The following is an 11,746-nucleotide window of genomic DNA, read 5'->3' as shown; positions in this document are numbered from 1 at the left end:
ATGGCATTTCTTATCTTCATATATGGTCAACATTCCTCAAAGCACATTAACAACAAGCTGCCAATCAGTTTCATGCATAATCTATCAACATGAAAAGACAATCAGCATATTTAAAAATAGCAAGTGAACGTCTTATCCAGCCTGAAGGCATAGTTCACCCAAAATGAAAATTCTGTCATAATTTCCATATCCTTCACTTGTTCCAAACCTGATTGAGTTCTTTCTTCATCTGAACACAAAAGAAGATATTTTGAAGAATGTGTGAAACCTGCATCCATTGATGTCCATAGTATTTGTTTTTCCTAGTCAACCGTGAGATGATTTTAGCTTTTTTCTAAATATGTGAAGGTTTATAAAGGTTTGCAACCACTTAAAGGAGAGTAAATAGTGATTAAATCTTCATTTTTGGGTGAACTATCCCAAGTTATTCATGTAAGAAGCGCATTTGTATGTTTTCCTAGGCAGGAGAAGTGATCAAAACCAAACGCACAGAGTAAACCGTATCCACAATGTAGGCGATCAGATTAATGCACGTCATGCAGGACACCACCACCAGGTTGTCCCAGAAACAATATACAATGATGGGCAAATCACACTGTGGTGGTCTAATAAAGTTCTCAAAACAGTAGAAGGGCCAAATGACCGTAGCTGTGAGGTACATTAAAACCGCAAGGACATTGTATCCTGTCATGCATTTGTCCATCGGCAGTGGGATTCGACCTAGCAAGCGTCCAATAGTCAGGATGATGATTAGAAGAGAGATGATGAAGCAGATGGAGTAAACCGCCACGCACCATTGTAGCCCAGGAAAGCGCTTGTAAGTGGTTTCATCCAGACAGATGAAGATTATACAAGCCACAAACGTCTCCAAGACTTTTAACAAGCCTGGAACTGTGGCCAAAAACCCACTGATTTCACCGGGTTTGGCTCGGGTTAGACCCACTTCTGCTGCGTACAAACAAAAAAACACACATGAGAGCACAGATGCTGCAATCCCAACCGAACACTGGGAGCATACGAAATATGTCGGGTAGATGACCGAAGCGGCCAACACCATGAGCGTGGATAGCATTGCAAAAGCTGTAGTGAAATCGTCCCAAGAAATGGGGATTTTGGTGTTGACGCTGGTGAACTCCAGGATGAGGATGAGGAGGGTCACGAAGCAGCAGAAGCACCAGGTGAACTGCACCAGGCCCAGAGCGAGAAGCTGGTGTGGCCCTGAGATGCCACCAGGCTGAAGGTGATGAGCGTCAGGACAAACTCAAACAGACGGATTATGCCCACTGGGGCCGTCACGGACTGAGTGTTCAGAGTTACCATGATTGCTTTTTTTTTTTTTCAGATGTGGATGTTGCTGATGTCTTCACACTGTCATGCACTGTAGAAAAAAAAAGTTAAATTAGCTAGTTATCCTTAGAAATATACCGATATTCAATAATTCAATATAGGGATAATAGGCATGCCAAACACATACCGATATTCAATAATTCAATATATCGGGATATTGAACATGTAAGACCTGCCGATATTCAATAATTCAATATATTGTGATAATTAACATGCTAGACATATATCGATTCAATAATTTAATATATGGGATAAGGGATATGCTAGAATATGCAAATAATCAATATTTCAATATATCGGCATAATGAACATGTTTAGACATATACTGATATTCAATAATTCTATATATCCGGATAAACATGCTAGACATATACCAATATTCGATAGTTCAATATATCGGGATAATGACCATGTTAGACATATGCCGATATTCAGTATATCAGGATAATGACCATGTTAGACATTTGCCGATATTCAATAATTCAATATATCGGGATAATGAACATGTTAGACATATGTCGATATTCAATAATTCAATATATCGTGATAATGAACATGTTAGACATATGTCGATATTCAATAATTATATCGTGATAATAACATGTTAGACATATGCCGATACTCAATAATTCAATATATCGGTATAATGAACATGTCAGACATATGTCGATATTCAATAATTCAATATATCGGTATAATGAACATGTCAGACATATGACGATATTCAATAATTCAATATATCGAGATAATGAACATGTCAGACATATGTCCATAATTAATAATTCGATATATCGGGACAATGAACATGTCAGACATGTCGATATTCAATAATTCGATATATCGGGATAATGAACATGACAGACATATGCCGATATTCAGTAATTCAATATATCGGTATAATGAACATGTCAGATTTATGCCGATATTCAATGATTCAATATATCGGGATAATGAACATGTTAGACGTATGTCGATAATTAATAATTCGATATATCGGGACAATGAACATGTCAGACATGTCGATATTCAATAATTCGATATATCGGGATAATGATCATGCTAGACATATGCTAATATTCAATAATTCATATATCGTGATAATGAACATGCTAGACATATGCCGATATTCAATAATTCAATATATCGGATAATGAACATGTTAGACATATGCCGATATTCAGTAATTCAATATATCGGTATAATGAACGTGTTATACATATGCAGATATTTAATATTTCAATATATCAGGATATGAACATGCCAGACATATGCCGATATTCAATAATTCAATATATCGAGATAATGAACATGTTAGACATATGCCGATATTCAATAATTCAATATATCGGTATAATGAACATGTTAGACATATATATATATTTATTTTCAATATATCAGGATATTGAACATGCCAGACATATGCCGATATTCAATAATTCAATATATCGGGAATGATCATGCTAGACATATGCTAATATTCAATAATTCAATATATCGTGATAATGAACATTTAGACATATGCCAATATTCATTATATCAGGATAACGAACATGCTAGGCATATGCCGATATTCAACAATTATTTTTCAACTGAAAAATGTTTAGATGATCATGCTAAATAGTTTACTCAATTATTATTTCAAGTAACCTTGACTTGCAAAAGTTTAGTTTTAATAGGGTAACTTAAAATCTCAGGTAGGCAGAACCTGCAAAGTTTAGTGGAAATTAGTTAACTTACATTTTCAAGTTATCTGCACTAACATTAAAGTTCACTGAAATTCATAAATTCATGGTAAAAAAAGAGAATGGCAGTTTGGTTGCCAGAATTTTACAATTATAAAAAAGATAGAAACTAAATTTCCAAATGTAATGGTAAATTTCCACATTTAATTAATTAATGAGTTAAACACTAATGTTTTGAAGTAATAATATTGATACATTATAAAAATCCACCATAAACGTGGGGATGAGAAAGTCTATACCAATGCTCATCACAAACAACTTTTACCACAAGCAAAAAAGCTAATTAAGTAATAAAATATAAGATGCTCAGTGTCAATCACACAAATACTAAACACCACCATGGTAACACACATAAAATTAAAGTAATGCATAAACATTATTTATCTAAATTAGATGTATACTGTAAAAAATGCTGGGTTTCACATAATTCCTTCATGTTGTCCCAACTCTAATTGTTTAAGTTAACTCAATAGCTTTATTGCTTACAGATTTAAGTAGACTGAACATAAAACAGTTAAGTTTGAATATAAAACAATTTAGTAAAAAAACTCAATTACTGTGTTGTTCAGCTCATTTTAAATAAGTAGTTTGAACAAACAGCAAAAAAATGTTGTGGAGTGTAACATAAAACTCTAATGTGCATAACTGATAAGAAGAAATTAAAAATAAGCATGGTATTGTCAACAAAAAAGTATAATAAGTGAAGTGTCATGCCGAAGTTGAGGCAACAAACACTAGTTAAGTCAACTTACTGACTCACTGTAAGAAAATATCCATAAATTAGCAGTTTTCCATATTTGGTGATTCATGTTTTTATATTTGTAATTTCCCCCTGTTTATTTCTGCTTTTGAATTGCAATATGGGAGCTTTATCTTTATTCCAACAACTTTTAAGCTTGAAAAGTTGGAAAAGTGACTTTTATGAATATTTTTAATAGTTTACAGTGATATCATCTGAGTTTGTGTTGTATATTATGCTACAAAAACCTTATAATAAGCTGCCAGTACATGTTCTGCTATTTTACAGACGTATTTCTCTATGTATTATTACTTTTACATTATATTCTTTTCACTAAAATGTCAATAAAAGTCACTTTTAAATCATAGAGTTGTATTTTCAACATCAAAAGTCGACAGAGCAGAGAGCAACATCCCATAATCCAATTAACAACCGTAAATAAATGTAAAACACTCGCAAATTGCAAAATACAGAAACAATTAATAAATTAAAAAACGTTGGGTTCCACACTATCAATTTTTGTGTCAAGATAACATGAAGGAATTAAGTTAGCTTATTAGTTAAGTGGATTCAACATAAATCGATTAAGTTGTCCCTCAAGAAATAAACGCAAGAATTGTGATGTTTCAGCTCATTTTAAATAAGTACTTTGAACAAACAGCAAACGTCAAAATGCTGGCTTTCACATAATTCTTTTATGTTGACCCTGCACAAATGTTAAGTTAACTTAATTGATTTCATAAATTTAAGTAGATTGAACACACAAAAAAATTCGGTTGTCCCTCAAGAAATGAACTCAAGAATTGGTTGTTCAGCTCATTTTAAATAAGTAGTTTGAACAAACAGCAAACATCCTTTTTTGAGTGTAGTCGAAATGGCGAAAACTTACCATGTTAAGTCGAATGAACAAATTTAAAAACTGCAGGTCGTTTCAACTTAAAAATTCATGTCGGGAAAAACTACAATCACCAGAAACTAAAAACTACAATCTTTCTAGCAGTGTACTTCACAAAGCTTCTCTTCCCGGTGTGATCGTCTTGGCACACACTAAATTCAACTGACCCAGAGCGCCAGGGAAAGGCGTCCTCATAAATTCGGCCACATCTCTGATTACTCATTGTCTTATCAATGGATTAGTGCTGGTTTGTGAATGTCCGCTCGGTGTTTGAAGTTCAAGTTTAGATAGTAAAAGGGGTGTATCCTGACACGTCATCGCTTAATGAGGCCATAAGCATCTGGAAACTGAAGGACATTACTGAAGGCGTTGGATTTATTATGGTCTGTAAATTACGAGAGTCCTAGTGGATCAATCTAGGCTATTTGAAGATGGACAAATACAGAAATAAATGCCTTCTGATGCTAATTTGAGTGTGTGTGTGTTGGTTTTTTGGTGGTTTACAAGGACAGCAATTTGTATAATGACATTGGTATGACGTAAGGAGGTTTATGGGGACATGACTTAAAAAACACACTCCTGTAAAATTATACTTAAGTGGGGTTTATTCATAAACTAATTTCGAGAGGATCACGTGCTTATGATTTATCACAGCCGTCACGTATTAAGCAAATCAGTATCATCCAACCATATGAGCCATAAGCTACTATAAATAACCACAGTTTTCAGTCCACTTTATCTTCGTTTGGAAGAAACCCCCCTTCCTCCCCATTCTCCTACTTACTATAGATCGGGCGGCACGGAGGCCCAGTGGTTAGCACTGTTAGCCCCACAGCAAGAACACTGCCAGGTCGGTAGGTGTTTCTGTGAGGAGTTTGTATATTCTCCCCGTGTCCGTGTGGGTTTTCCCCGGGTTTTCTGGTTTCCTCCCACCATCCAAATATATACATCATGCATAACAATCAAGCATTTGTCTAGCCCCCTTTTTTCCTCACGTGTTCCCTTAGCTACTGCAGACGGGGAGTTCTGAGATCCACCGAGCTCAGGCTCCCCTCTCGCTCTGCAAACGGGAGGAAGCTCCGGGCTCGAGGATCCCTTGAGCTCGGGGCTCTCTCCCGGGACAGCATGCCAAACAAGCTTTTGATGAATCATCAGCTAAGTGTGAACTCTTGAACTCTCTTATTGCGTTCCTGTCAGGGTTGGGTTTAGGGATAGGGGTGCATATAATAAGCAGTTTTTACTGTATAAAACACATTATGCCTATGAAGAGTCCCTGTAAACCACCAATACCAACATGTGTGCATGTCAATACAGATAAAATTTGAAAATGATGACAGATTTTTATTTTTTGGGTGAACTATCACTGCTTATTATTTACCTTTATGCTTTTCCCCCCTCCTAACATTATTTACAGTTGAAGTCAGAATTATTGAAGTCAGATTTTGATAAGAAAAATCATTTTAAAACAGGTAGGTGACAGTCTTAAGTTGATCTCTCTCTTTTGTATGTGTAGTGTTGTATTTATACCACACTGATCTGCTAGTGTTAGCTTTGGCTTTTTTCTGGGTTAATCATTGTGATCTCGTGATTGCAACCGAGAACTAGTTGGAAATCTCTGTAGACTGATGGCATTTCATGCCGTTCAGCCTTATTAATCTTAAAATGTGAGCAAAATCCTCTGTTTTGTCATCACTTTAGACATTATGCTAGAGAATCATTTAGACGCTAGCTCTAAAGTGACACTGGTGAATGAGCAACGCTTTCTGATGGTCAAACGTCAGCTGCCGATGTAAATGAGTGGTGGAAGAAAGTAGTTCCTCATACAAAAGGATTTTTAGATTCTTTCTGTTAGATTTTTTTTATATATACATGATTATGCCGTCGAACTGTTGTATAAACGCAATATCACACTTGTAGCAGTGCGATATGGCTGTATATAGTCACTGTGGGGACACTAAAGGCTGAATTATACTTCTGTGTCAAGCGCACGCGTATGCATCGGAGCAGCCTTCGTGCGGTCGCATAGGTCTCACCGTGGCTGACACCGATGCTGACGGGCTTGGTACCGGTACTTTTATTTCAGTAAGCTAAATCCTATTTTATTTCTCTCTGCTTTCATTTTAACAACTTTTATTTTCTTTTTGATTTATTTTAGTTTATTACAGGGCTTGTATTTGTAAACATTTGACTACATTACCAGCTCTGTGGATGGATCAGTGTTGTGAACAACTTTGATGAAAGCATAAAGAAAAACTTTCGCATGTCCAGATGTTCATAAAATGTGTGTGCGCTGTCGCTCACCAGCTGATTTACGTCGGTGCCAAACCGGCCGGAGCTTAAAGGTAAACAAACAACGGCTTATCATAAGCATTTCATCGATAATTATTTACACAGTCGGCATTAAGAAGGAACATAGAAATATTATCTGACTAACATCTAGCAGCTTAATGTGTTTGGGAAAACATTCACAGGTTTTATTCTCACAAACCGAGCGAACTTGTTCTGATTGGCTAAAGTCTTACGTCTAACGTCAGCGCGTTCTAGACGTGAACGCGCTTTTTCCGGCAATCTTCCTTCTGCGTTCACACAGCGCAGCATTCAGGCAAATTACCGGTTATGTTACAACTTGTCTTTCCAGAAAATTGCTGGAACGAATTTCCCGGTATTTTCAAAAAGGCCCTGTTCAAACATACAGACCTTTCCGGAAAATTGCGGGTAATTTTCCGGAAAGATCTATTTATGTGAAAGGGGCTTTTGTCTAGCCCTGCCTGCTGTGAGTCTCTGGTTGCTGGTGTACTGTCAGGCTGCTAGTGGTGAGACCACCATTCTCCAGGATTGCTGGTCAGCAGTGCCTCCAAGGACTCTACCACCTCTTGCCTGGCCTGAGCATCCCCGCTCAGTCTCCTGTTCTTCTCCTGGCGTTCTGTGGCTGCTGATTACAGCACCCAGGACTCTCCAGCACGACTTCCTTTGTCTGCCTGCTCCACCCAAGACTCGCCAGCACTCCCCTACTCATACCTGTTGGACTGTTTTTCACCTCACCCCTACTACATATCACATTATTGTCAATAAACACCCCCTGCACTCATTATGCATTTGGGTCCTCCTTCCTCTAACAGTGACACTTATTAGGTATTTTAGGTGAAATACAAATACCATTGTATTTTTATTACTCTCTATAATATTTTATAAGTTATTTATTTGTTAATCTTGCAGCTTTTTCACGAGTTCACACTCACAGATATTTGACTGAATAGAATATGTGTATTTGGCGTGCTGTCCGGAGAGAGGGCTCTGAGCTCAGGAAGACACCCTAACTCGTGTTATTCCCTTATCAGGATAAAGAGAGATAGGGTCCGAGCGCAGGGTCTAACCCGGCTCCAGAACGCTCCCCCCTCAGATTTAAATAGGGATCTGGTTTAATAGTGTGGAGTTGGGGTGGTGGAGGGACGCTGAAGTCAAGAGAAAGCGGAGGTATGACGTGTTGACTCTTTATAGGGGTTTACCCTTCAGCTGATTGGATAATAGAATGGTTGTGTGTGTGATTAATTAGCCACGGCAAAGACTGATCGTGCTCCTCCCGAAATTTGTTAATAAAACATCACTATCCCCCCCCTCCTCCCAATATTGTATACCCATTTTATCCATGTACTGTAGACTGAAAACTAGCACATCTGCTTTTTCTTTACTTCTTTTTTTTCCTTGCTTGTATGCTTCTTCCTCTTCCAAACATTGTTTATTTTCCCCAATATATTGAATTTTTGTATTTTTCTGTTTTTTCTTGTTGCCCATTATTGTTAACTAAACATTGTTTTATTGTTACATTGTAGTTGCTTCTATATATATATATATATATATATATATATATATATATATATATATATATATATATATATATATATATATATTGTTTGATTATTTTGGGGCTTATATTTGCCTTAGATAGTATTTAGTAAAACAAAAATGCTTTAATTTTCTATATGCATTTTTATGCCATTCGTGCAGCTTACATATATTTTTAATGTCAATGTCAATTTTATTCATATAGCACTATTAAACAAAACCAATGTGCTACACAATACAAATCACAAATAAAAAGATGTAAAATTATAGCTAAAACAAACAATTCTCACTGATTAAATGCCAAATCAGAAAGGTAAGTTCTCAACCTAGATTTAAAAACAGACCGAGATTATATAAAGCTAACACAGAGGAGCAGAGCAGTCCACAATCTAGGACCAGCTACTGCAAAAGTATGGTCACCCCTGCATTTCAGCCTCGACTTAGAGACGCATAATAATCTCTGGTCTGATGACCACAGAGACCGACCAGGCTGATGTTTAGTCAACAGCTCTGACAGATAGGAAGGTGCCAAGCAATTTTTAAAATTCTAAAAAACCAAGAGAAGTATTTTAAAAGTGACATGATAGTGCACAGGAAACCAGTGCAAAGAGCGTAAGACTGGTGTGATGTGGTCATGTTTTTGGTACAGGTTAAAAGCCTTGCAGCAGCATTTTGAACTTACTGTAAATGGGATAAAGTTGTCTGACTAATCCCAAAGTATAGTGAGGTACAGTAGTCCAACCTAGAGGTTATAAAAGCATGAATATTTTTCAAACCGTTTTGTGTTGATGTTTTTCTTTCTCATTTTTGTTGATTGTTGTTGTTCTTTTGTGTTCTGACTTCAACTGTATATAAACAGTATACAAAATATAATACTGTTTATATACAGTTGAAGTCAGAATTATTAGCCCCCCTTTAATTTTTTTCTTATTTTTTAAATATTTCCCAAATGATGGTTAACAGAGCAAGGAAATGTTCAGTATGTCTGATAATATTTTTTCTTCTGGAGAAAGTCTTATTTGTTTTATTTCGGCTAGAATAAAAGCAGTGTTTAATTTTTTAAAAACCATTTTAGGGTCAATATTATTAGCCCCTTTAAGCAAATCTTTTTTTCAATAGTCTACAGAACAAACCATCATTATACAATAACTTGCCTAATAACCCTAACCTGCCTAGTTAACCTAATTAACCTAGTTAAACCTTTAAATGTCACTTTAAGCTGTATACAAGTGTCTTGAAAAATATCTAATCAAATATTATTTACTGTCATCATGGCAAAGATAAAATAAATCAGTTATTAGAAATGAGTTATTAAAACTATTATGTTTAGAAATGTGCTGAAAAAAATCCCTCTGTTAAACAGAAATTAGGGAAAAATATAAACAGGGGGGCTAATAATTCAGGGGGGCTAATAATTCTGACTTCAACTGTGTGTTAACTTTTGAGCTACATTTCATGTATGCTGAAATTACATTGTAAATTAGTCAATTATCAATGCCTTCACATCCACTGAATGACAGCATTGTTGATCAGTCTTTATCCCATTATTTTATTTGGGTCATATTGTTCTAGTTTGAGAATAATAACAGTGGATATTGTCATGAACATTTGAGGCCATTGAGATTCACAGTTAATTATTGTCTTTTTCAGCATGGAGAAGTGAATTTGAATAGTGCAGCAGAAAAGCAAACAGATGCTGCTATGAATGAGAGGCTTTATGTCCCTTTTTTCCAGACTGAAAAAATGTGCTGGACTTTGACTTGCTGTCTTTGCGTATATAGAGTTGCCTCACGCCTACTTAAACACACACACACACACACACCTTAGAAAGTGACTGTTTCCTATTTTTTGTTATTTATATTTTAAAATCAGTATCTTGATGCACTTATTACATCTATTTAATGACTCAAATTGTCATGTACAGATATGTACACTGAGCGGTCACTTTGTTAGGTACACCTTACCAGTACCGGGTTGGACCCTCTTTTGCCTTCAGAACTGCCTTAATCCTTCATGGCATGGATTCAACAAGATACTGGAAATATTCCTCAGAGATTTTGCTCCATATTAACATGATAGCCTCACGCAGTTGCTGCAGATTTGTCAGCTGCACATCCATGATGCGAATCTCCCATTCCACCACATCCCAAGGTGCTCTATTGGATTGAGATGGTGTGGAGGCCATTTGAGTACAGTGAACTCATTGTCATGTTCAAGAAACCAGTCTGAGATGATTCCTACTTTATGACATGGCACGTTATCCTGCTGGAAGTAGCCATCAGAAGATACACTGAAGGTACACTGTGGTCATAAAGGGATGAACATGGTCAGCAACAATACTCAGGTAGGCTGTGGTGTTGACAAGATGCTCAATTGGTACTAATGGGCCCAAAGTGTGCCAAGAAAAATCCCCCACACTGAAAAAAAAAAAGATTTCTGCAAAATTGTTGCGAACAATTTATTTGACTTGAATTTCATTCATTCATTTTCTTTTTCGGCTTAGTCCGTTTTTTAATCTGGGGGCGCCAAAGCGGAACGAATTGCCAATTTATGCAGCATATGTTTTACGCAGCGGATTCACACCCACACATACACTACAGCCAAGTTAGTTCATTCAATTCACCTACAGCACATGCCTTTGGACTGTGGGCGAAACCGGAGCACTTGGACGAAACCCACAAGAACAAGGGAAGAACATGCAAACTCCACACAGAAATGCCAACTGGTTGGCGCAATAGCCTAGCGGTTAGCGCTCTGACATATGGTGCAGTAGCACTTCAGGGCGCCTGAGCTCAAATCCCAGCTTAAGGACATTTTCCGTCCCGACCCCCTCTATTTCTTCCACTCGCTTCCTGTCCGAAACACTGTCCTATCCACTTAATAAAGGCAGAAAGGGCCAAAAAAAAAAAAAAAAGAAATGCCAACTGACCCAGCCGGGGTTTAAACCAGTGAACTTCTTGCTGTGAGGTAACAGGGCTACCCACTGCACCACCGTGTCACCTGAGTTGAATTTAATCAAACAAGTTAAATTCAGTAATGTTCAACTTCATTTGTTTGTTTAAATTCAGCCCAAAGAAATTGTTTACACCCACTTAACCTAAAAATAAATAGTAAATCCAAGGAATCATCTTTGAGTATTTCTTTCGGTGCACACCATTACACCATCACCACCTGCCTGAA

The 11,746-nt window shown here is 36.7% G+C and overlaps 1 pseudogene; it reads right to left on the bottom strand.

Moving 5' to 3' along the window:
- Nucleotides 1-307: 307 nt before the first annotated feature.
- LOC130218043 (myeloid-associated differentiation marker homolog) lies at nt 308-4,921 on the bottom strand (annotated as a pseudogene).
- Between the last annotated feature and the right edge of the window lie 6,825 nt (nt 4,922-11,746).

This window comes from Danio aesculapii, chromosome 3 (assembly GCF_903798145.1).
Source record: "Danio aesculapii chromosome 3, fDanAes4.1, whole genome shotgun sequence".
Classification (NCBI taxonomy): Eukaryota; Metazoa; Chordata; class Actinopteri; order Cypriniformes; family Danionidae; genus Danio; species Danio aesculapii.
Note: the sequence above shows the minus strand (reverse complement) of the source record. Positions and strands in the feature narration are given on the sequence as shown.